Source organism: Lissotriton helveticus, chromosome 9 (genome assembly GCF_964261635.1).
Source record: "Lissotriton helveticus chromosome 9, aLisHel1.1, whole genome shotgun sequence".
NCBI classification, from domain to species: Eukaryota; Metazoa; Chordata; class Amphibia; order Caudata; family Salamandridae; genus Lissotriton; species Lissotriton helveticus.
In genome coordinates, this window is record NC_136070.1 from 725255203 (window position 1) to 725280871 (window position 25669).

The window sequence follows — 25669 nt, forward strand, 5'->3', positions numbered from 1 at the left end:
TCATTCACATGGAGAGGTGCAACAATTTAAAATACGTACTCGTTGTTGTTTGTGCCTTCTCAAAATGGGTGGAAGCATACCCCCTAAAAGACAATACTGCACTATCCACCGCTAAAGCCCTTGTGAAAGAGTACTTCCCTAGATTCGGAATGCCTAGAATGATCTGGAGTGATAACGGGAGTGAATTTGTGGGTCGTGTGATGAAGAATGTATATGAAGGACTAGGCATTCGGCAGAAGTTCCACGCTGCAAATCACCCCCAATCAGCTGGATTAGTAGAATGTTACAATGGCACGCTTAAGTTAAAATTAGCCAAAATCCAAGCGAGCACAGGTCTTAAATGGCCTGACGCTCTACCCCTAGCACTCCTATCTACCAGAATGACTGCACATTCGCGAGTGAAACTCAGCCCCTACGAGATAGTCTTTGGCCGTCCGGCCAACATATGGGGAGTGCCTAGGCCCAAAAAGTTTAGCGAACTAGAACACCCTGTTTTACTTGATTACCTATATGAATTGACGGCTAAATTGCGTGTTTTGCATCAACAGGTCAACGACACCCTGCCTCCGGTCTCTGAAACTCCGGGCCACGCCATCAGCCCTGGATCCTGGGTCCTCGTGAGGAATTTTCAGAGGACGAAAAACGACCAGCCCAGGTGGACCGGACCGCACCTCGTCCTTCTCTCCACAAGATCAGCGGTCCGAGTGGAGGGGAGGAAGCACTGGATCCACGGGGTCCACTGTAAGAGGATCCCTCTTCCTCTGCCGTATGACCAGTGGGTCCAGGAAGGTGTCGCTGACTCAGAGACTGGCACCGTGCCGAAATTTGTACCTTTCAGTGATGCACGAGTGAAAGGAACTAACTCTGAATGTGAAAACGAGAACATTCTGCAAGAGACTGTGCCATTGTCGAAACGATTGAACACTTTGGAGCCTGAACTCTTGTTTCAGGACCACACAGTACCGGGACGAAAACGGTATAATTTGAGACCAAGACCTATGGACTAATAAAAAATTCCTTTTTCCCTCCAAGTACTTTTTTAAAGGCGCAGCTCTCCCATTAGAAGAAAACTTGCTTATTTTTGTTTTTCGAACCGCCATCCGGGTTCCGCTGCTAGGGCCGCGGTTGACTAAAAGTCTTTGGGGTGCAGCTGACGACGTTAGGTCGGTAGTTCTGGTTGGTCTAAGGGAGTTGCCCTGGACTGACAGAAGCATCCCTTAGCAGAATCAACCTCCCACCACGGGCAGCACTCTAGAGAGGATGGAGTTTTCTGACATGGAGAGACCTGCCGAACAAACGAACTCTGAACACAAATTATGTAGAGTGATGACAAAGAAAAGTTTTTTAATTTTGTGCATTTTCATGATATTCAGTGTGATGATATTTTTAATAGGATATGTTTTATTCTCCTTTCATGTAACATTCGCACCACCTACATCCCCTGCACCTCCTCCTCCTACTGTTTCCTCTCATTCTTTCCACTCCCTTCCTGACCATGAATCCAATAGAAGATTAGAGTTCATTAATAACTCCTTCGTTCAGCTCCTGCACCAGCACCAGCTAGTAATGAACACAACTAACTGTTGGGTTTGCGGCCTTATGCCTCACACTACGGATAAAGGTATCCCTTATCTAGTCCTGCCTTTCAGTCGTAATGGCTCTGTGTGGGCATACAGAACGATGTTCATATATGCACGAGAAGTCCAACCCCTACGTTCTGTAAAAGACAACCTCAAGACTAGCGCCCTAGTCAAAGGTATAGTTGACATGATTAAGGAAGTAATTTCTTATGAAGATACTCCAGATGATGAGATATTTGCATATGTAGGTTGGAACGTGACCGGATATGGAGCTACTTTAAGTGAGAAACAGCAAGCGAAGAGGTCTTCCCCGATCTGGATAGTACCCCATCAGGGAAACCTGTGTCTGCAAGGTATTGGCAAGAATCCTAGAGCTCAGTTAGGGAAAAGTGTCTGTACAGAAACATATGTTTTTGGGTCTCAGACTTCCCCTGCGTTTTTAGCAGCTAAGGGTACTTATTTCATCTGTCATGATAGAGCCTATACATGGTTGCCCCCTGACTTCTCGGGCTCATGTTTTGTTTCCTTCCTGTTGCCTCCCACCTACACAGCAGCGGCGGATTACCACAGGACAAGGATAGTTAGAGGTGTCTTGAGTAAAGAATACACTGCAGGTCAAGAATTTGGGGACTTTGCAAGAGGTTTTCTGCCGTTCTGAGGACCCATGGTAAACAGCAGGAACATAAGGCAATTGACAAGGGTAGTTGAGTCCACCGTGATTGAAACTGCTGGTGCCCTTAGTAACTTGACTGCTGAGCTCCAGTCGGATCGTCTTATGACCCTTCAGAACAGGGTTGCTTTAGATGTCATACTTGCAGACCGAGGTGGGGTATGTAGATTGATCCAATCGAGCTGCTGCGTTTTCATCCCAGATAACGCTCCAACAGTGTATAATGGGGTGGTTCTGGGAACTGATATCCGGCTGGGGATGGAAAATTCTGATGGTCATTGGGATGGTCTTGGCCATCCTTTTCCTGTTCTGTCTGTGCGTGCAGTGTGCTCCTGCAATATGTGGTCTCTGTGTCACATCATGTGTAAGGAAACCTGTATCCAGAGACGAGCTAAGTACTAGGATGATGTTACAGCAACATCTCAATGACTTTAGGAATATCGACCTAGACTCAGATTAGCATGAGATTAGGTTAAATTGCCTATGTAAGGGCAAAAGGAGGGTTTGTAGTACTGAAAATCCCGAACTCGTGTAACAATTCTGGACTCGAGAATAAAACTTCGTCGTATCATGACGAATTTGGTGTCAAAAGACCGAGAATGACGAGTACATTATGTACAAGCATTTTCGTCGCATTCGAGTAATGATCTCACCTCGAAATCGTCACTTGTACCTTGAACCCTTGGCTTCCATTTTGTATTTGGCAGCCATTTTGTGTGTTGCCCTTCACATAGGCTTAATTCAATATCAAAAGGACACGTACTCCTTGATTGACTTCCCCGTGACCTGGGCAGGTTGAAACCATCGCCCCAGGCTAAACTCATTTGGTCAGTTCCTCTCCCAGTGGCTGATCGAGATAGCATCTAGGCGCAACCGGCCATAAAACCCTTTCATCACACACACACCCTGCCGAATCTTGCTCACACCTGGCCCCACTCTTCTTCTCTGACTTGTTTTATGATGGGGACGTGCTCGTTTTATTGGGGGAACACCGATATCTGATGGAAATGCCGGACCTTGCCGGGCAATTCATTATGGATTGGACAACCGAAATGTGAGCTTGTCATCATAACTCTGTTACTTATTTGTGTTCGAAATATGTGAATAGTATCCTGAAAATCTAAGAATGTTTGCCTGAAGCTTATTATTCTGCATAAAAAGAGAAGCCTGACTTCGTGAATGGCGGCAGTCTCCTGAGAACATACTTCCTGTGTGTTGTACTTCTAGGACGCTTGTTACCTTGGTTGCAGCCAATAAAATCGATCTTTGACTTCACCTAGAAGACTCTGAGTTTCTGTGGTCTGAATCAGGAAGAACTCGAGGTCTTTGGGTGTACCCTGGCACCGCTGGGTTACCGGATCAGTACCGGTTCTGAAAAACCCAGTACCTCAGTTGGCGCTCAACGTTTGGGGCGATTCGAGCGGCACCGGTCCAGCCAGAGGTTCGTGAGGAGCTTCGTGTGGAAATTCCGGAGGACGGCCAACCACTTCAACGACCCCTGCATGTCGACGTGGTCCGAAGGTCTTTACTGCGAGGTTCCCCGCTTCCCGACGGCTACGAAGGACTGCTGCCCTGGCTATCGCCCTGATTTGGACCCCTGAAGTTTGGTAGAGCGAAACACTAAGACGAGTCTTCTAGTGACGTCATCGATATTTCAGTTAAGTATAAGTGGAGCGTCTCCCAGTCCTTAGTTGGTTCTTAGTTTTGGGTATCCTTGGGATTAAATTTGGAACTTGCAAGTGCCAAAACCGAAGGACTCGTGTATTCACGAGAAATATCGTAATCGATAATCCTTTGAAGTTTGGAACTAGACTAGAGAGCGAAAATGCCTGGTCTTAGACTTAGAAACATGTTTTGTCTTGGTTGTAATAATAGGGACTCCCGATTGGAGGACTCGTGTCCGGTTCCTCCGGTTGGAACTCCAACTTATGAATTGTATGTGAAACATGGAGTAGGTCCCATCACATATAATGAAGTGTGGATTAAATACACCAGAAACAATGGTATTTTAAAATGGCCCCAACACGGTAGTTTTGACACTGAAATCCTGGATAATCTTGAGGTCAAACTGTTCAAGAAGAAAGCCCGGCCGGTGATGTTTGACTCTTTCCGCCTATGGCGTAAGGAAGCCAAACAAAAGGAAATTAAATTACAGAAGAAAAATAAGAGAGAAAGGGGTATTTCAATAATGCAAGCTGCTATGCAGTATAAAGACAATGAAGAAGAACAGATGAGTGAGCAGTTGCACAGGCAACGTAAAATGGTGATAGACAAATGCTATCCAGTTTTGCCGACTCTTAAGCAAGATGCAGCAAAAGAGCTGGGAAAAGATCCGTTAATATCACATTTGTTAAGTTCGCCACCCCCCTATGCACAAAATGCTACGGCACCTCCGCAACCTTTAGTTGCGCAACCTATAATTGCATTGCCTCCTGCTTCTCTACAGCACCCACCAGCTACTCTTCAGCTGGCTCATACTCCTCTGGTGCAGCCTCCTCAAGGCTCACCGATCACATCTGCTCCGCCTATGCCTCCTACGACTTTGCCTAGTGTACCTTCTACTTCTAATACTCCCCCTGCTATTGTCTCTGCTCCTACCTTATCTCAGCCTATTTTTCCGCCCGTTCTTCCGTCAGTTTCTCCTTCCGTTCGACAAAGAATGGCCAACACTGTTACTAATATTTTCTCACCTTTTCTTGGGTCGCCTAACACGACCCCTAACACGGAACGAAGACAGTTGCGAAGCCAACTGCCTGACTATCAAGAGAGAGATTTACTGAATCGTTTAGCACGAAAATGGGTTATGGACACTGTAAGATATGATGTAGATTCTGTCATGGATGTCTTCCGTCAATGGGAAGCATCGAAGCAGAGATACGTTTTTGAACAAATGTGTGTTTTTCTCTGTGAAGATTTGGAAGACAATGATCAGGAACGCAACCCGCCCGAATTATGTCGTGCGCGGTTCGATTTTGCAGAGGGTATGATTGTAGGTCCCGATGTCAAGAAAGCGGTTGAAATATTGTTGTCGTATCGGAGTAAGGGAAGCACTTCTGGGTCACTATCTGAGCATGGCACATCCAGTAGGAAAAGATCGCGGCAGTACCCCATGAGAGAAGTCCCCCCATAGTGGAAGGAAGGTGACGCAAATGCTAGTCCACCTATTCAGCCTCATTTTCAGTGAGTATGGGTACATGTGCCATGGAAACGAGCTGAAGTTTTGGCCCTTAAACAGACATTGCCAGATCCGCGTAAAAATCCTGCAGGGTTTTATAAAGAGTTGTCACAGACTGCTGGTTCATGTATTATGAATCTAGCCGATATCGATATGTTATTTGGGAACGTTGTTCCACAGCCTTTATGGGGAAAGATTCGCCATACAGATCATGATCAGGAATTAGGTGACTCATGGGCTAATATCGTTGCTGCCGATGCCCTACAAACTGGTGGTTCTAAGCCCGAGCCTTTAGTAGCAGAACTCCCTGGTAGGATAATTGAGTACATGAAAACGATAATGCCTGCGATACGTGTAAACTGGGACAAATTGTCTGCGTGTAAGCAGAAGAAAGACGAAACGGTGTCTGACTTTTTCACCAGGTTTGAAGAAACATTTGTCGACCACAGTGGTCAAGATATGAGCACAGAAGGTGGTCAGCGTTTGTTCGTCGATAAATTCGTGCCCAATTTACTCCCAGAATTGTGTAAAAAGTTAAAGGATTCAGAGAGTTCTTGGGCTGTCTCTTCTTCAGCACAGATATTGGCCACTGCCCAATATTACGAAAATAGAGACAAAGACGAGAAAGATAGAGCAGACAAGAAAACTAAAGAGTTGAAAACGAAAGTTTTGTTACAGAAAGCCTATCCGCCACGCGGTGGTGGTAATGGCCAGAATAATGGTGGTCAGAACAACTATCAGAATAATTATCAGCAGCCTCAACAGTATCAGAGGAACTCACAAACAGCCGAGTATAATCAGCCACGTGTCCAAGTAGGTCCCAAACAGTGTTCATATTGCAAGGAAGAAGGTCATTTTAAGTATAGTTGCCCTATCCTGTTACAACGTGCGAATGGTGTTTCAAACACAAGAGGTAGAGGCGTTCAGCAAGCGCCTAGAGGTAGAGGACGTGGAAACGTCCCCCAGAACACGCAGTCTCTTCCACCACAAAATTCTATGAATAAGTTTGATCAGCAGAATAACGCATCGGGTAGGACAGCTCAGTACTATGCTGATGATTACTATACAGAAGGTGAAAATTGGGAAAGTAACGATTGCTAGGACAGCCATGGACAAAGAGAGGGAGTTGTTTCAGTTCCAGTAGATCAGAGTGGACCATACGTTGAGGTAATTACATCAGGTGTGTCAGAACCTTTTCTGTTGGATACTGGTGCTACTAAGAGTTCTATTATGCACTCCAAACTCCCTGGCGCACCTTTGTCTGGCGAAATGAATGTATCAGTAGGTTTTTCTGGCGCCCCAGTTAGGAACCCGATTTCTGACCCTTTGTCTCTGTCTGTTGGTCCCTGTGAATTAGAAGCACCCCTTATTCTGACAACAGGTTGTGGTGAAAATTTGTTGGGATTGGATCTGTTAAAAAGGTTGTATGCGACTTTGTACTGTTCTCCTTCAGGAGTACAACTTACTTTAGGTAAGAAAGTGGTTTCCTCCATGTATTTGTCAAGGGAGAAAATTCCGACAGAATTGTCATCTCTTCCAGATATGCTTTGGGCTACTGGTCCTAATGATGTGGGTCTTTTAGAAATACCACCATATGTTGTAACATTGAAAGCCAATGTTAAAATGCCACGAATTCCCCAATACCGAATTTCTAGTGAGGGTGAAAAAGCTTTGCTAGCGATCGTTCATGATCTAATTGAAAAAGATGTTATTGAAGAGACAAGAGGCAACGTTTGCAATAGTCCTGTTCTGCCGGTTTTGAAACGAACTGATCCATCTCAGCCACCTGTGTACAGATTTGTGATTGATCTGAGAGAGGTCAATAAAATAGTCGTGCCACAATTTCCAGTTGTCCCCGACATTACTGCCCTACTGACTATGATTCCAGCTTCTGCAACGTGGTTTTCAGTGATTGACGTGAAGAATGCTTTCTTCAGCATCCCCATTGCTGAGGAGAGCAGGGATATTTTTGGCTTCACATTAGGAGGACGAAGCTTCCGTTTTAAACGCGCTGCCCAAGGCTACTGTGAAAGTCCATCCATATACAGTCAAGCTCTAAAGACACAGCTTGATACGATTGTTTTACCTGATGGTGCCACTCTTGTACAGTACGTAGATGATTTACTTATTGCTGCAGATACTGAGGAAATATGTAGGAAAGCCACATTGTCATTGTTGCGCCATCTGTGCGATTTGCATCACAAGGTGTCACTTTCCAAACTCCAATATTGTCGACAAGAAGTGACCTACTTAGGTCATCTCTTATCGAAGGAGGGAAGGAAATTGACCCTCAGAGAGAATTCAGGCAATAGCGAAATTGAGTGTGCCAAGAACACAGAGAGAAGTGCGTGCTTTCTTGGGTATTACATCGTACTGTAGACAGTGGATTCCAAATTTTTCGTTATTGGCCAAACCTTTGGTGGCATTAACGTGTAAAGGTACACCCAATCCCGTTCCTTGGTCTGAAGAGTGCCAGAAAAGTTTTTCTGAATTACGTGATGCATTATGTTCGGCTCCTGTGTTGGGTACCCCCAACTACAGTAAGCCCTTTACATTGTATGTCCACGAGAAACAAGGTTGTGCATTATCAGTACTGACACAATTGTTTGGAAACAAACCGCGCCCATGTGCATATTTTTCGTCGACTTTAGATCCAGTGGCTAAAGCATTGCCAAGTTGTCTAAGAGCTACAGCAGCAGCAGCTGTTTCTATTCGACAGTCTGCTGGTATAGTGATGGATAACACTTTGGTCGTTATGGTCCCACATGCAGTAGACATATTGTTAAACAGAACCAGGACACAGCACTTAACTAGTGCTCGATTGTCCGGTTACGAATTGACCTTGCTAGCGAGTCATTTCCACATAAAACGATGCAGCACATTAAACCCAGCCACATTGTTGCCAATTGTAGAAGAATTAGATGCTTCAGAACAGCATGATTGTTTCCTTAAGACAGAAGAAGAAACTAAAGGGAGAGTAGATCTCTATGATACTCCTCTTGCTGAATGTGATGGTACATTGTGGGTGGATGGTTCATGTTTCAAGCTACCGAATGGTGACGCGACTGCAGCATATGCTGTCACGACTCTGCATACGATTGTTGAAACTGCATGTATTCCACATAATTCAGCTCAAGCAGCAGAATTGATTGCACTCACAAGAGCATGTGTGTTGTCGAAAGGAATGAAAGTGACTGTCTATACCAACAGCCAGTATGCATTTGGTGTGGCTCACAGTTTTGGACGATTGTGGAGAGAACGTGGATTCCTGACTTCGCATGGAGCTAAAATTCAGCATGGTCAGTTGGTGAATGAGCTTCTTGAATCACTGACCTTACCTCTGCAAGTGGCGATTGTGAAATGTAGTGCTCACAAGAAGGTGACTGATGACGTTGGTCGTGGAAATGCATTTGCTGACGAAATCGCGAAAGAAACTGCGAAGAATGTTATGAGCCGAATGTATGTTGCAGGACCTGCAAGATGGGTTGGTGATGTGGGAATGTGTGAAGACACGATAGAGAGTGTGAAGTCTATTCAAGCTGAGGCTTCAGAGAAAGAGTTTAACACATGGAGAGAAAGTACGGGTAGAATGGATGCGAATGGTTGTTGAATCGAATTATCAGAGCATCAGAGATGGTTGTTACCCGATGCGTATGTGCTTGCAGTAGTGACAATGGCTCATGGAATGGCTCACATCAGCGCGAAAGGGATTTGCAAGTTGTTGGCTCCAGTATGGCAAAATTCAGGGATTCCCAAGTGTGCAGAGAATGTCGTCAAGAATTGCATGGTGTGTCTGCAACACAATCCTGGTAGGGGAACCCCAACTCCAGCTGGTCATTTTGCACCTCCCACGTATCCGTTCGAGGTTTTGCAGCTAGATTTCATTCACATGGAGAGGTGCAACAATTTAAAATACGTACTCGTTGTTGTTTGTGCCTTCTCAAAATGGGTGGAAGCATACCCCCTAAAAGACAATACTGCACTATCCACCGCTAAAGCCCTTGTGAAAGAGTACTTCCCTAGATTCGGAATGCCTAGAATGATCTGGAGTGATAACGGGAGTGAATTTGTGGGTCGTGTGATGAAGAATGTATATGAAGGACTAGGCATTCGGCAGAAGTTCCACGCTGCAAATCACCCCCAATCAGCTGGATTAGTAGAATGTTACAATGGCACGCTTAAGTTAAAATTAGCCAAAATCCAAGCGAGCACAGGTCTTAAATGGCCTGACGCTCTACCCCTAGCACTCCTATCTACCAGAATGACTGCACATTCGCGAGTAAAACTCAGCCCCTACGAGATAGTCTTTGGCCGTCCGGCCAACATATGGGGAGTGCCTAGGCCCAAAAAGTTTAGCGAACTAGAACACCCTGTTTTACTTGATTACCTATATGAATTGACGGCTAAATTGCGTGTTTTGCATCAACAGGTCAACGACACCCTGCCTCCGGTCTCTGAAACTCCGGGCCACGCCATCAGCCCTGGATCCTGGGTCCTCGTGAGGAATTTTCAGAGGACGAAAAACGACCAGCCCAGGTGGACCGGACCGCACCTCGTCCTTCTCTCCACAAGATCAGCGGTCCGAGTGGAGGGGAGGAAGCACTGGATCCACGGGGTCCACTGTAAGAGGATCCCTCTTCCTCTGCCGTATGACCAGTGGGTCCAGGAAGGTGTCGCTGACTCAGAGACTGGCACCGTGCCGAAATTTGTACCTTTCAGTGATGCACGAGTGAAAGGAACTAACTCTGAACGTGAAAACGAGAACATTCTGCAAGAGACTGTGCCATTGTCGAAACGATTGAACACTTTGGAGCCTGAACTCTTGTTTCAGGACCACACAGTACCGGGACGAAAACGGTATAATTTGAGACCAAGACCTATGGACTAATAAAAAATTCCTTTTTCCCTCCAAGTACTTTTTTAAAAGCGCAGCTCTCCCATTAGAAGAAAACTTGCTTATTTTTGTTTTTCGAACCGCCATCCGGGTTCCGCTGCTAGGGCCGCGGTTGACTAAAAGTCTTTGGGGTGCAGCTGACGACGTTAGGTCGGTAGTTCTGGTTGGTCTAAGGGAGTTGCCCTGGACTGACAGAAGCATCCCTTAGCAGAATCAACCTCCCACCGCGGGCAGCACTCTAGAGAGGATGGAGTTTTCTGACATGGAGAGACCTGCCGAACAAACGAACTCTGAACACAAATTATGTAGAGTGATGACAAAGAAAAGTTTTTTAATTTTGTGCATTTTCATGATATTCAGTGTGATGATATTTTTAATAGGATATGTTTTATTCTCCTTTCATGTAACATTCGCACCACCTACATCCCCTGCACCTCCTCCTCCTACTGTTTCCTCTCATTCTTTCCACTCCCTTCCTGACCATGAATCCAATAGAAGATTAGAGTTCATTAATAACTCCTTCGTTCAGCTCCTGCACCAGCACCAGCTAGTAATGAACACAACTAACTGTTGGGTTTGCGGCCTTATGCCTCACACTACGGATAAAGGTATCCCTTATCTAGTCCTGCCTTTCAGTCGTAATGGCTCTGTGTGGGCATACAGAACGATGTTCATATATGCACGAGAAGTCCAACCCCTACGTTCTGTAAAAGACAACCTCAAGACTAGCGCCCTAGTCAAAGGTATAGTTGACATGATTAAGGAAGTAATTTCTTATGAAGATACTCCAGATGATGAGATATTTGCATATGTAGGTTGGAACGTGACCGGATATGGAGCTACTTTAAGTGAGAAACAGCAAGCGAAGAGGTCTTCCCCGATCTGGATAGTACCCCATCAGGGAAACCTGTGTCTGCAAGGTATTGGCAAGAATCCTAGAGCTCAGTTAGGGAAAAGTGTCTGTACAGAAACATATGTTTTTGGGTCTCAGACTTCCCCTGCGTTTTTAGCAGCTAAGGGTACTTATTTCATCTGTCATGATAGAGCCTATACATGGTTGCCCCCTGACTTCTCGGGCTCATGTTTTGTTTCCTTCCTGTTGCCTCCCACCTACACAGCAGCGGCGGATTACCACAGGACAAGGATAGTTAGAGGTGTCTTGAGTAAAGAATACACTGCAGGTCAAGAATTTGGGGACTTTGCAAGAGGTTTTCTGCCGTTCTGAGGACCCATGGTAAACAGCAGGAACATAAGGCAATTGACAAGGGTAGTTGAGTCCACCGTGATTGAAACTGCTGGTGCCCTTAGTAACTTGACTGCTGAGCTCCAGTCGGATCGTCTTATGACCCTTCAGAACAGGGTTGCTTTAGATGTCATACTTGCAGACCGAGGTGGGGTATGTAGATTGATCCAATCGAGCTGCTGCGTTTTCATCCCAGATAACGCTCCAACAGTGTATAATGGGGTGGTTCTGGGAACTGATATCCGGCTGGGGATGGAAAATTCTGATGGTCATTGGGATGGTCTTGGCCATCCTTTTCCTGTTCTGTCTGTGCGTGCAGTGTGCTCCTGCAATATGTGGCCTCTGTGTCACATCATGTGTAAGGAAACCTGTATCCAGAGACGAGCTAAGTACTAGGATGATGTTACAGCAACATCTCAATGACTTTAGGAATATCGACCTAGACTCAGATTAGCATGAGATTAGGTTAAATTGCCTATGTAAGGGCAAAAGGAGGGTTTGTAGTACTGAAAATCCCGAACTCGTGTAACAATTCTGGACTCGAGAATAAAACTTCGTCGTATCATGACGAATTTGGTGTCAAAAGACCGAGAATGACGAGTACATTATGTACAAGCATTTTCGTCGCATTCGAGTAATGATCTCACCTCGAAATCGTCACTTGTACCTTGAACCCTTGGCTTCCATTTTGTATTTGGCAGCCATTTTGTGTGTTGCCCTTCACATAGGCTTAATTCAATATCCAAAGGACACGTACTCCTTGATTGACTTCCCCGTGACCTGGGCAGGTTGAAACCATCGCCCCAGGCTAAACTCGTCTGGTCAGTTCCTCTCCCAGTGGCCGGTCGAGATAGCATCTAGGCGCAACCGGCCATAAAACCCTTTCATCACACACACACCCTGCCGAATCTTGCTCACACCTGGCCCCACTCTTCTTCTCTGACTTGTTTTATGATGGGGACGTGCTCGTTTTATTGGGGGAACACCGATATCTGATGGAAATGCCGGACCTTGCCGGGCAATTCATTATGGATTGGACAACCGAAATGTGAGCTTGTCATCATAACTCTGTTACTTATTTGTGTTCGAAATATGTGAATAGTATCCTGAAAATCTAGGAATGTTTGCCTGAAGCTTATTATTTTGCATAAAAAGAGAAGCCTGACTTCGTGAATGGCGGCAGTCTCCTGAGAACATACTTCCTGTGTGTTGTACTTCTAGGACGCTTGTTACCTTGGTTGCAGCCAATAAAATCGATCTTTGACTTCACCTAGAAGACTCTGAGTTTCTGTGGTCTGAATCAGGAAGAACTCGAGGTCTTTGGGTATACCCTGGCACCGCTGGGTTACCGGATCAGTACCGGTTCTGAAAAACCCAGTACCTCACTTCTGGACATGACTAAAGAAGCATGGGAACAGGAGCAACCCGAAGAAACACGGAAGACCCTAGAATATGCACAAAATCTGAAAGTAAAGCTCGGAAAGCTAAGAGACCTGGCCTACACCAATTTGGAGCGAAATCAGCGGAAACAGAAAGCCGGATACGACAAAGGAAAGAAATGGAGGAGGTTGGCTATTAACGACTGGGCCCTAGTCCTGCTCCCTTCCTCGACCCAGAAATTCAAAGCGGAATGGGTGGGCCCTATCAGGTACTCTCGTCCATCGGCAACACCAGCTACAAGCTGAAAGTGAGTCACCGGAAGACCCAGATTTATCACATAAACATGCTAAAAAAATGGCTTGGCCCCCCTCCAACCAGAGTACTCCTGACCTCCTCTTCCTCCACTCAAGGCAAACGGATGACTACCATTGACCAGTTAGTCATCAACGAAGAATTGGGAAAACAGGAAATCCAGGGATTACACACAACCCTTGAAAGGCACTCCTCGTTGTTCTCGGACCTACCGGGGAAAACCACCCTCGCAGAACATCAAATCGAGACACCCCCGGGAAAAGTCATAAGAATAAAACCCTACCGCGTGCCAGAAGCTCGAAGACAGGACTTCAGAAAAGAGGTCCAGGAGATGCTGAAGATTGGCGTGATCCGGCCCTCCACGAGCAATTGGTCCAGCCCAATCGTGATGATACCGAAGCCTGACGGGTCCCGGAGGTTCTGTATGGACTTCCGCGCCCTCAATGAGATTTCTACCTTCGACGCCTACCCCATTCCATGTATTGATGAGCTGATAGAAAAATTAGGGGAGGCGAAATACATCTCGACGCTGGACTTGACAAAGGGGTACTGGCAGGTACCCCTTAGGGAAGAAGACCGCAAGAAAACCACCTTCTCCACAGCAGACGGCCACTTTGAGTTCACAGTACTTCCGTTTGGGCTCCATGGAGCTCCAGCAACGTTTCAGAGGCTCATGAACCGCATATTGAAAGACATGTCCCCCTTTACCTCAGCGTACTTGGATGACATCGTTATATTTAGTCCGGACTGGGAGACCCATCTACAGCACCTCCATCAGGTCTTTCTTAAACTTGAAGAAGCCGGATTGAAAGTCAACGCCAAGAAATCCAGAATAGCCTACCAAAAAGTGAAATATGTAGGATACGTCCTGGGACATGGCCTCATAGAACCCCAGATCGAGAAAGTGAGGGCCATCGCAGACAGCCCCTTCCCGAACACCAAACGTGAGATGAGGGCCTTCCTGGGGCTCATAGGTTATTACCGTCGCTTTATACCCCAGTTCGCCCAACTAGCCGCCCCCTCACAGACACCTTAAAACAGCGGGTCAAACAAAACGTCTTAGACAACCCAACCCCTGATATGTTGGACGCCTTTCATACCCTCAAACGACTTATAACAACGACCCCAGTTCTGTCCTCTCCTGATTTTGCACGTCCCTTCGCCCTCCACGCAGACACCTCGGACTATGGGATAGGTGCGGTATTGTCACAGACCAGGGAGGATGGACTAAACCATCCCATCATCTACATCAGTCGAAAACTATTCCCGAGAGAAATCAAATACCCAACCATAGAGAAAGAATGCCTGGCCATAAAATGGGCCATAGAAAAATTAGCCTACTACCTGGAAGGACGCCCGTTTTCTCTCTATACGGACCATGCCCCCCTGCTTTGGATGGCCCGAGCCAAATCCAACAATGCCTGGGTCATGAGGTGGTTCCTGGCCCTTCAGCCATTTGCCTTTACTGTTCATCACCAAAAGGGTGCGGAGAACACAGGGGCTGATTTCCTTTCCAGACATCCACTCCCCGAACGGAAGTGTCCTGGGGTGATGGTGTGTAACCAGGGGGACCCTCTTCCCCAGCGAAGAAGGTCCTGTGCAACCCCTTTCGGGGACTCACCCCGTGACCCCCCCTCTTGTTTCCACAGCAGCCTGAATGGTGGCGGACCGGCGTACAGCGGTGTCTTCCGGACGAGGAAGAGGAGTACGGCCCCTTTAACTGGGCCGAGCTGGGAGACTGGGCGGAGCAAGAACTGACGTCAAAAGCCGACGATCCGAAGGAACAGGTGTGCTTGTACACCGAGGCGATTGGAGGCGAGGAGGAGAGAAGGCGTTTGAGGAACCGCGGGAAGAGGACGGAACTGCTGGAGGAGTCGTGGGAGAAGCGGAGCAGCTGAGAACCGAAGAAACATCCAAGGAAGTTGGGACTCAGAGGAAGGAACCGTCAGAGGACCTGGAGCCAGGAGGCCAACGACTTCACGAGCCGCCCAGCCGCACGCCAGGAGGAGGTGTGTGGCTCCGCGAGGTACGTGACTGTATAGCGGGTTGGGTGGGCCGTAAAGGCGAGGCTGTTACTTAACCACTTCCCTGGGTTGTTCCCTGGTGTTCCCTTCCCTCCACGGAACTCCCCGACCCACTGAGCACCTAACGCCGAGTTGAACCACGAATGGTGTCTCCCTCACTCCCTCCCCTTTGTCACTGTATATTAGAGCACTCGGACTGATTCTCTCCTCATCTTTCTCCCCGCCTCGAGCGTGACCCTGCAACACGGAGCACATCGAGACGAGACCCAGCAGAAGTCCAGTCTGAATACAACCAGCAGACGGTGTTCCCAGGAGGAGAAGACCGGCGGAAAGAAGCCGTTCCCCGAGGAGGGTGTCTTCCCGCAAAACCTGCACGGACTTTCTGTTTGCTCAAATAAATCTACCTGCAACCAAAACACGTCTCCTGCCCTTTCCTCCCGCACCCGTTACAGGGGGACAGAGTAATTCCAAACACGAACAGGAGAGTCTTATTAATAGCAGACGCACACATGGGAGAGGGTCGAAGACACCTAGAGATCATGAAATCTCTAAAAGAATTACAATCAGAATACTGGTGGCCGGGGATGAGCTTGCAACATTACAAATTTGCAAAAGATTGTCCTGACTGCAACAGAGATCGCAGTCGTGAACCGGACCAGACTAGTGCCAGGACACCTATATTAGAAAGCATAAGGCTATCTATATGCAAAAATCCAGCAGGAGAAATGCGATCCCATAAATATTAAGACTAGATTCACTTAAAATGCAGACACCAGCGCTCAGCTGACGCCAGAACTGTTATAAAAGATTTGCGAGTCTTTATCGGCACATACGCAATTGGTATGCTACATTCTGACCAGGGTCCTGCGTTTAGCTCTAGGGCTTACAAGGAGGCCATGGCCAGCATGGGCATTGCATTGCGGTACTCTTCTCCATTCCATCCTGAGGGAAATGCGGTAGTGGAAAGAAAAAAACGGGACATAAAGCAATCTATAACGGCGAGGGTATTGGGTTCGGGTGATGGGTGGGTCAAACATTTAACAAGTGTCCAACGTAGTCTTAACAATCTGCCAAGAAATTCTCTAAAAGGTCTCACTCCCTACGAACTATTGTTCGGTACTAGAATGCATATCCAGGACTTAGATAGTCACACTTCAGTGGTAGAAGAAAAAGCCTTTGATATCAAAGACCGTTTGGCTGTTTTACAGGACTTAAATGAAACAAGAAGAAGTCTGAGTAATATAAAGTTAAAGCCAACAGCCACTGAAGAAAAACCACCTGTCCCAGCAAGACCTGTCTGGATTCCAAAGATTGGGGATCTGGTCAGAGAAAATATCGCGGTGAAGAAGGAATTTGGGCCTTCTTACAGAAAAGCAGTACCTGTCTTAGCTGTCAGCGGAACAAGATCAGTAGTACTACCGTACCTTGCTGGTAAAAAGGAGAACCGAGTTGTATCCATCGACCTGGTAAAACCACAATCATGTGGCCAATAATAAGTAGCAGGCCCAGTGGACTCCCAAGAAATAGCAGAAGACCAAATCTTGCTACAATCCAAGAGGTTCAAACTGAAAGACTAATCACTTTTGATAACCCTGCAGTGAATAAAAAAGGACTATGCAACAAAGCCATGGAACTTGTGCCTCTTGAAACCCAAATTGCAACAGTTCGTCAAGAAACACCTATCTACAATGATGTAGCATCGGACTATACTAATGTCTCAAAGAAAGATCCAAAGACTAAAGAACATCCGGAAGCAATTTCAACAATTGACAGAACTGCATCTGGCTACTTCATCAATTTCGATGACTTTTCTGATGATCCAAGTGAACATGAAGAAACGCCAGCAACAAAAACTTTCAAAGACAAAGTAACTGAACTCTTTCATCAACTCAAAGAAACCTATCTGATTTCTCCATGGATTGAATTTTGGATTGTGTTAGGTGTACTTTTCCTCCTGCTTTGGCTCATCATGGTTCTTTGTTTGGGAAAATTCATTGAAGGAAAATACAGTACAATGGACACAGCAAGTCAGAACATCAACTTGGTCCTAAAGCCTCACAAGTCATCTCACATCGAGAAAAGAGAACTGTCATCAGTGAGCATCACAGCCAATCCAATACCCGGTGGGGTAGCATGGGACAAAACGGATTATGAAATTTATGGCCCGATTGAGCTCTTGAAATATCCACACCAGTTCAAGGTTTCATTAAGTGACTTTGTGAAACCAAGTACTTTTTATGATGATTGGGACTTTGAAAATATTATTAATATGATGTCAGATTTAGTAATGTCAGCTAAATTCACAGAACATGATTATTTGCAGGGTTCATCAAATTATGAAGAAATGTACTGTTATAATCACTATGGTCATCACTATTTGCATAAAACTGCTCAACCTAGAAATGTTTTTAATTATAACCAATGGGAACATTGTGCAACACCACCTAAAGGCAGCTCGAAAACATTTTATGAGAAATTCCCATACTTCTCAGGGTTTAACACAAGTGATGCAAAAACGTTTTATTTTAAAATGTTAAATAAGACAGGAATGAAAACAATGTTGACAAATACTAAATTGATTTATTCTGAAACATTTTATGAAAAAATGACTACATTTGGTTTTGAATTCTGGAAAAACAACATTGAAACAAAAACCATCTGGGGTACAAAAGACTGGCAGGTCCAAGGTTTAGAAGCATTATTTAGAGCCTGCATTTTCCCAGAACAATTAATGTTCCTGAATGACACCATTCAGCAAACAACCTGTCAAGATAAAAGACTTAAATAAACCGTCTATTCCGAAGCCCATACCTGATAGTAATAGCACTACAGATGTGGAGATAGACGTATCCCATATTTTACACCGAAACAGAACAAATCCTGATTGGAAAAAATGGTTGATCTGGTCCACAGACACAAATAACTGTCAAGATAGATTCCTGAACAAAATACAGGGGTTCAAACAGAACAGGCCAGACCCAAGATATTCTCAGAGACAACATCCAGGGACAGTGTAGGGAAACTATGCCTTGAGTGGCTACAAAAATCCACACTGGCTGAAATTAAGCAACACTTGACTTTACCTAAAGACGGTGCTGACTTGCGTGATTTCCTACTGGGACCACGCAAACAGCGCCAAAAACGTTTCATATACGCCGGTATATACGCTGCTTACAACGACGCTTGGAAAGTAACACAAATTGAAACAGCTGAAAAAATACGAAAAATTGATCGTATTAATTTGGAAAAATCACTTTCTGTAGTGGACAATGGGTTAACGACTCTGTCCTCCAGAATATATTCACTGGACAGCATTGTATCATCTGCTATTGATATAATAGAGCAGGACTTGCTAATGCTACAACATGGTCAGTCCCAATTACGTTCTATTGTACAGCTTGGCAGGACGTTGCAAAATCTGCGTTCAGGCTACGTGCCATGGTGTTTAATCAACACAACGTCATTATTCTCTATCTTTAACCTTACTGATAAACAAATCAGTTTGGCACAAAAAGGGGCAGACTATACGATTCTGAGCATTGAAAAACTTGAGAGATTACCATTGACAATGTCAGAGAGACCTGTCATTGAATGGATAATACATGGAATGATTACAATCCCAATAACAACTTTCCAGTTTAAGTATTTCCAAAAATATATACCAGCAGGCCTGTATGAAAGGTTGGGTAAAGGATACATCAAGTCAACATGGAAATTACCTTATACACGCAAATGTTATAGTGAAGGGAAAAAGGAGGTATTTCTTAGTGGTAACAATTGTAAAAAATCACTAAGCGGTACACTTCTGTGTCAAGGTATTAACTTGCATGGAGCCTGCAAAGGGTCTTCAAATAACCTTTCATGTCACCTTCACGGCACTCCTGCAACACAGATAGAGCCATTCTTTCGACAGCTTTCCAACGGCAGCTACGTTCTAATAAGTGACCATAGCTGTTGTGGCATGGTGCCAGGAAAAGCCTATCTCGTGAGCGTTAGTTCCATGGTCACTTGCTGTATGCAAGTATTGTATCCAAACGGCAATCCAGACATGGAGGCGGCAATATGGCCTTCTTTGAATATCTCTTCTATTCGAATTGATACTTTAAGCAGAATGAAATCCATTCTTTTACAGACAACTGTGCCTTTTACCTCGTCCAAAGAGACGTATGAACTGCAAGTTGCAAGGACAGCGGCAGAGATACATTCCCTATTATCAACAAATTGCCCGGTACATTTCGTAGAAATGTCAGGTCAAATTTTAAACATGTCTGATACCAGTGGCATCGCACATGTATTTAAGACAATTTTTTCGGTACTGTTAGCACCCTTTGAAACAGTTCTGGGCATTATCCCGAATTTTGTGCATTCGTTATTTGGCGGTCTGCCTCTTCTTTTGGGACTCGTAGCAGGAATTTTATTTTTTATCCTTCAGCTCCGATATGGCAAACCAAGCCACAGACAAGACTCCAGCAACGATGGGAGAAACGATCCTAGCTATACGCTACCGGGACCGCATCACTAAAGTCCTCAGATTTGCCCGGCTAAGAGATCTAAGTACAACTTGGTTTCTTTCATTCATACCAATCTGGCAAAATTTCATCTAGGTAATAAAGCCAGTAAAGAGTTCAGAGATTCCATCTTGTTCGGTAAACTTGAAAAGTTTAAGAAAGACCTTGCCAAATTCTCGGCTGAGAAGGTGTATCCGTACACGAGCGACACATATGTGTCAAGACGATGCTCACGAGGTTCCTGTTGTCTCCTTCTTGGCGACGCAAACTCCCAACTCCCTCTCAAACCAGTCACTTAGCAAGATATCAAAACTCTTTACCAAATGACTAATCTCCAAGGGAAAGGGGAAGTGGACAGAGAAAACTATGCACACACTGGATCTCTTCCTGAGATGACAGCGAAGTTTTCTCTCTTGAAGTGTTCAGGGCCTCTTCTACTGGACTCTTTAGTTGTCACTGTATAGCATATAATTACATTCAAAATATATTCATGACCTTCTCAAAAGACATCTAGTAACAAATCTGTTTTGAAACATACCATTCAAGAAATGGCCCTTTCTGACACTTCTACAATTGGCAGGAGTTTTTTCTATGACTTCAAACCTTTAAATGAATACAAAACGTTATCAGTTCTACAACATCACTGGAACAAGATGATTTAACTTAGATTAGTGATTAGTTTTTGGTTAGAAATAACTCTACACACTAATCTTACCTTGCCAATGTAAATGCAAATCTTTAAAGTGGGGTTCTGTATTTAAAAAAAAATAAAGAAAGAAAAGAGAAAAGAAAAGAACATGCAAGCATCTAACTTTGATATTGTCAAAAACCTTCTGTAGTTGTCTAGAATGCTTTTTCAAACTTCAGATTTATGAATTTCTCATAACGTATATACATCGACTTTGCATATATCAATGATTGTCTCTGAAAGGTAATTGACTAAGAACAAAGGCTGCAGTTTTCTGTCACTACAGTGCTATGAATTGTTTTTACCAATGCTTTATTGTTTTTGAAATTGTCTAAATTGTCTTCGCAAAGTTCCACTAAAAATGCCCAACAAACGAGGTCAAGAATCGTTTCTTAATACTCCTTTTTAAAGGTACTTCAGAAATTGCATGTTACAGTTACCAAGGATTGTTTGTTTTTGCCCTTGTTGCTAAGTAACCAGTAACGATCTTACTTTGTGTGTTTAGACGATCACCGGAAGCTGCTGAAAGGGAATCATGGTCGTTATTGAAGACATGTTCACCGGGAGCTGCTGGACTGGAGCCAGGATCAGAACCTCTGCTGAAAACAGCTCCGATGCTGAAACCGGCAAAGAACTGGAACCGGAGAGCGCAGGGGCCTCTGCAGAGATCACGGACCAGGTAGGTAGGGCGGGGGGCGCTGGAAACTGGGAGCAGGGCGAAAGGCAAACAGGATACTCTCTTGCGCAGGAACACTGACGAAGTCAGGAGGCCAAATCAGGAACTCTCGTCGAGGCGTCAATGCCACGAAGCGAAGCGCCTGAACAGAGATCAGGGTGTTTAAATAGTCTGAGAGCAAGGGCGTTGGCTACATGAGACACGTGTAGTTAGATTGCTGTTAGGAACGTGCACAGACGTTTAGGATTAGCGTGCCTGAAGGCTTGGTCATAGAAAGTAACAAGCATTGGAAACTGCCATATAAAACATCAAGCCTTGGCAAAACCAAATTGCATTGTTTTTAAACAAGGTTCCTTATGAATACAACTCAATTTAATACATTAAATAGTACAAGATCAGGTTATAACAGGTGAATTCTTGACAATATGTACCTGCGCCATTTAATAAGAATGGACGTAAAGGGGGATCAACGTACTGTACATCAAGCTCAGATGAAGGATCGACTGACTCTGATTCCTCTAACAGAGGGAATACACCGAATGCTAATAGAGGTAGGGGAAGTAACAGGAGAAACTGGAGGGGCTACAACCAACATTTTGGCCACCCACAATTTCCGCCATGGTGGCAATCTACACCATGGGGACCATCTACTTTTCCACCTCCCGGGGGTCCTTTTGGCCCACAGCAGTTCTATCCTGAATATAACCAACAGTCTTTTTTAGGACAGGGCCAGGGACGGTCGAGAGGACGACGGAGGGCCCAGCAACAGGACCAGGTCCGTTGGAATATCCCTCTAGTAACAATGGATCTGAGGAACGGGAAGAAAATCCCTCAGGAACAACCAGGGACATCAGTAGGGCAAGCCTCGTAATAAACCTCAGCACTTATGTATTAACTGAGATTGAGGAACATGTCCTTAACAAGGGACTGGGTTTTGTTACCACTAATATAGGTGATCCTTTCATCGCCCAGATTGAGATAGGAAAGTTCTTTAGAAAAATAAGGTTGCATTACCTTTTTGCCAATAAACATAGTTACAGCTCAGATGGTGCAGATGGAAGTGAGAATACCGGCCTCAAGAGGCCGTCTACCTTTAATCCCACCAGTGTTGGCCTGCCAGCCAAAGTCCTAGCCTTCGAGGAGGCAGTAGACCACGATATAAGAGAACTATATCAACAACAACAACGAAGCCCTTTCATTAATCTGTCGAGAAAGGAACAAGAGGCAGTGAAAACGCTGGCCAATAATGAGTCTGTGGTATTGAAGCCAGCAGACAAAGGGGGTGCAATCGTCCTTTTGGATGCAGGCATGTATCGAGAAGAGTGTTTGCGCCAATTGAATAACACCAAGGCCTATCGAAAACTTACAGCGATCCCACTGAAAGACTCACCACAGCTATTGGACATATAGTGGAGGAAGCTCTGGCTGAAGGCTGGGTTACTCACAAAGAGGCTCAATACCTCTGTACAGTGAATCTGAGAATGCCGTACTTTTATGTACTGCCAAAAGTGCATAAGGCCCAAAGGCCACCTCCGGGTCGCCCAATTATATCGGGCATCGGTTCACTGCTTGAACCGCTTTCAACCTTCGTAGACTTCTTTTTGAAGCCACTAGTGAGGGAAATGCCTACATTCCTCAAAGATACTAAGGATGTTCTGAGAATTCTCCCTGACATCGAGTATAATGAAGATCTAGACATCCTTGTGTCTTTTGATGTTGAAAGCCTCTATACATCTATCCCCCAGACTGAAACACTGGAGGTGATCGAGGGACTTTTGATGAATAGAGACCTAAATTCCATCACGCCGGCAAGACTGATTATGACCTTGGCCACTTTGGCCATGACTGAATTTTTTTTTCAGTTTGAGGAGTCGATCTATCTACAGGTTAGCGGGACCAGCATGGGCAGCGTTTTTGCTCCTAGTCTCGCTAACCTGTATGTCCACAAATTCGAACAGGACCACATTTTTGCAGACACAAATCCACATCAGCAGTGTCTGCGATTGTGGAAAAGATATATAGATGACGTCCTGGTAGTGTGGCGTGGGACGGTGGAAGAGTTTCAGCAGTTTCATCTTTGGCTGAATGCGAGAAATCGATTCCTCAAATTCACAATTGAATTTGACAAACATCAACTGGCTTTCTTAGACCTGCTAATTACATCTTCAACCACAGGGCTACAATCTGAACTATATCGTAAGCCCATGGCGAGAAACTCCCTATTGAGCTATGAGAGTTGTCAACCGAAGGCTCTGAGGGATAACTTGCCCTTTGGGCAATTCTTCCGAATACAGAGGAATTGCTCTACGAAGTCCGCCTTTGACGTCCATTCTAGGACATTGGCAGCTAACCTGGCTGAGAAGAACTACCCTAAACGCCTAATTCGGAACTCAAAGAAAAGGGCCTCTAACAACAACAGAGAGAGCAGAGCCTATTGGAGCTGGTACCTCCAAAACCAAAACAGGAAAGGATCACGTGTGTAAATACTTTTTGTACTAATTCCAACCAAGTACAAAAAATTGTAAAAAAACATTGGAAGATTCTAAACACTGGTACTGATTCCTTGCCAATTCCGTTGTTTGCGTTCAAAAGAGGACAGAGTCTGAGAGACCAACTAGTTCATACCAGACCGAAAACAACTATTCCTCGAGCGGTAGGGACATTATGGGACTTGCCCGCTGTCACAGGACACCATCCCTGTGGGAATTGTGCTGCTTGTCCGCAAACAATGAAGACGTACAGTATTGATATTGGCACTGACCGACCGTGGCAGCTCAGAAGATTTACGAACTGCAACAGCAGTAACCTAATTTATCTGATTACTTGTCCCTGCAAGAAAAACTATGTAGGGATGACGACCAGAAAAATTAAGGTTCGAATCTCGGAACACAAAAGTTTAATCGGGTGCTCGAAACAGGCCACGAGACTGACCAACCACTTTTTACAGGTGGGACATCGGCCTACTGATTTACACTGGGTAGTACTGGATCAACCATTGATTCCTGCCGAGGTTACAGATGTATCTACCTTTTTATTCAGACGAGAACAAAAATGGGTTTTCAGACTTAAGACTGACAAGATTGGGTTAAACAAAGAAATTCCCTGGATGTCACTCTAATAGATAACCTCCGAGTAATACGGGGGTGAGTGTGTTGGAAAGCATCCATTTACAGGGCTGCTCAGTTTGTAGGCTTATCAATATCTTCTGAATTCACACGGGTGTGTTCTGAATGAGAACTTTCCCCTGGAGTAGGGAAGCATATAACCCCCGTGTGAGTTACCAGAGCCGTCTGATTTGCAAAGATTAGTGTATAGGCATGTCCCTCCTATTGTGGTGGAGCAAGACTAATGTTTACGCCAGCATTGATCCAACCTAGACATGGCCTATAAGTTAATTGAGACTTTCGTTTGTTTCCAAAGGCTATTGTCTATGATCTGGATACTCGGACACACCATGGCAAGAGTACAACTATAAATACCATCTTGAAGTATGACTAGGCGGAGTGAATTAATACTTCAGTGTGTGCCAGCATTATGCTGACTGAGATATACCCATTAATTGAGATTCTCCTCTGATGTAAATGGCTTTTGCCGTGTGACACAATAGCTTTTGTACACTGGGATATACCATGTTACGAGTCAGAGTGTTAATGTCATCGCGGAATATGACTAGTGAATGTATTATTGATCACTCGCTTATTTTACGATGCTTGTGAGTTCCTATGTTGGTTATCACCAAGTAAGCTGTGTACAGGCACACACTGGTGCAAAAGGCATCGGAGTACCAAGGAACTACATCTCCCTAGTAGTATGACGCGGCACGTCATTATGACATCACACGTACGCACGACGTCGGGGCCGGAAAGGGATTTCTTTACCGCCGGTACACCGTGTCGGCACATCCCCAAGATACAGCCCAGAGGGACGACCGGTGTACCGACGGAGAGGTGAGGAGATCTCGGCCCCCGATTGTTGATGTTAGCAGTGTGTAGAGTATGAATAGGTACGCAGAGAGTTTGTACGGGAGCATGAGTGTTTTCGGCAACTCACGCCCTGAATGTACGCCGCTTTATAAATATTCGCATACTGTCTAAAGTTGGTGCGTTTTAGACCAGTGGCATAAAATAACAAATGAAACGCTACTTGCAATTGGAGGCGTTTTTGAATTACACCTATGTGGCTTAGTGAGAGGCCTATCGGCGCTCGATATGGCGTGCGAGGAATAGGCAGATCTTTGTTGTTTGTAGGGAGACAGTTCTCCCAGAGCAAAGGGGTTGATTATGATGGCGGACGGAAACCGGATCCGTCCGCCACGGACGCGGCCAAGATACTCCCGACCGCGCCGCGGAGAAACCGCCGTTGCGATTAGGATAAAAATGCCATGATACTCCGTTCATGGCGGACGGAATACAGCAAACCCCGTCCGCGGCGGACGGAGTACACCTGAGACCGCCGCAAGCGGAGGGAAGCTAAGAAACTCCCTCCGCCGCGGACGACCATGACCGCGGGAACAGGCACA

General features: G+C 45.3%; 1 long non-coding RNA gene across 1 annotated transcript in view; it reads left to right on the forward strand.

Moving 5' to 3' along the window:
• Nucleotides 1–25669, forward strand: part of LOC144781822 (uncharacterized) — a 120349-nt gene that overhangs the window by 57475 nt on the left and 37205 nt on the right. The window contains exon 2 of the long non-coding RNA XR_013601072.1: nt 20980–21153. This is a non-coding gene — a long non-coding RNA (uncharacterized LOC144781822). The remainder of the gene's footprint in view (nt 1–20979; nt 21154–25669) is intronic.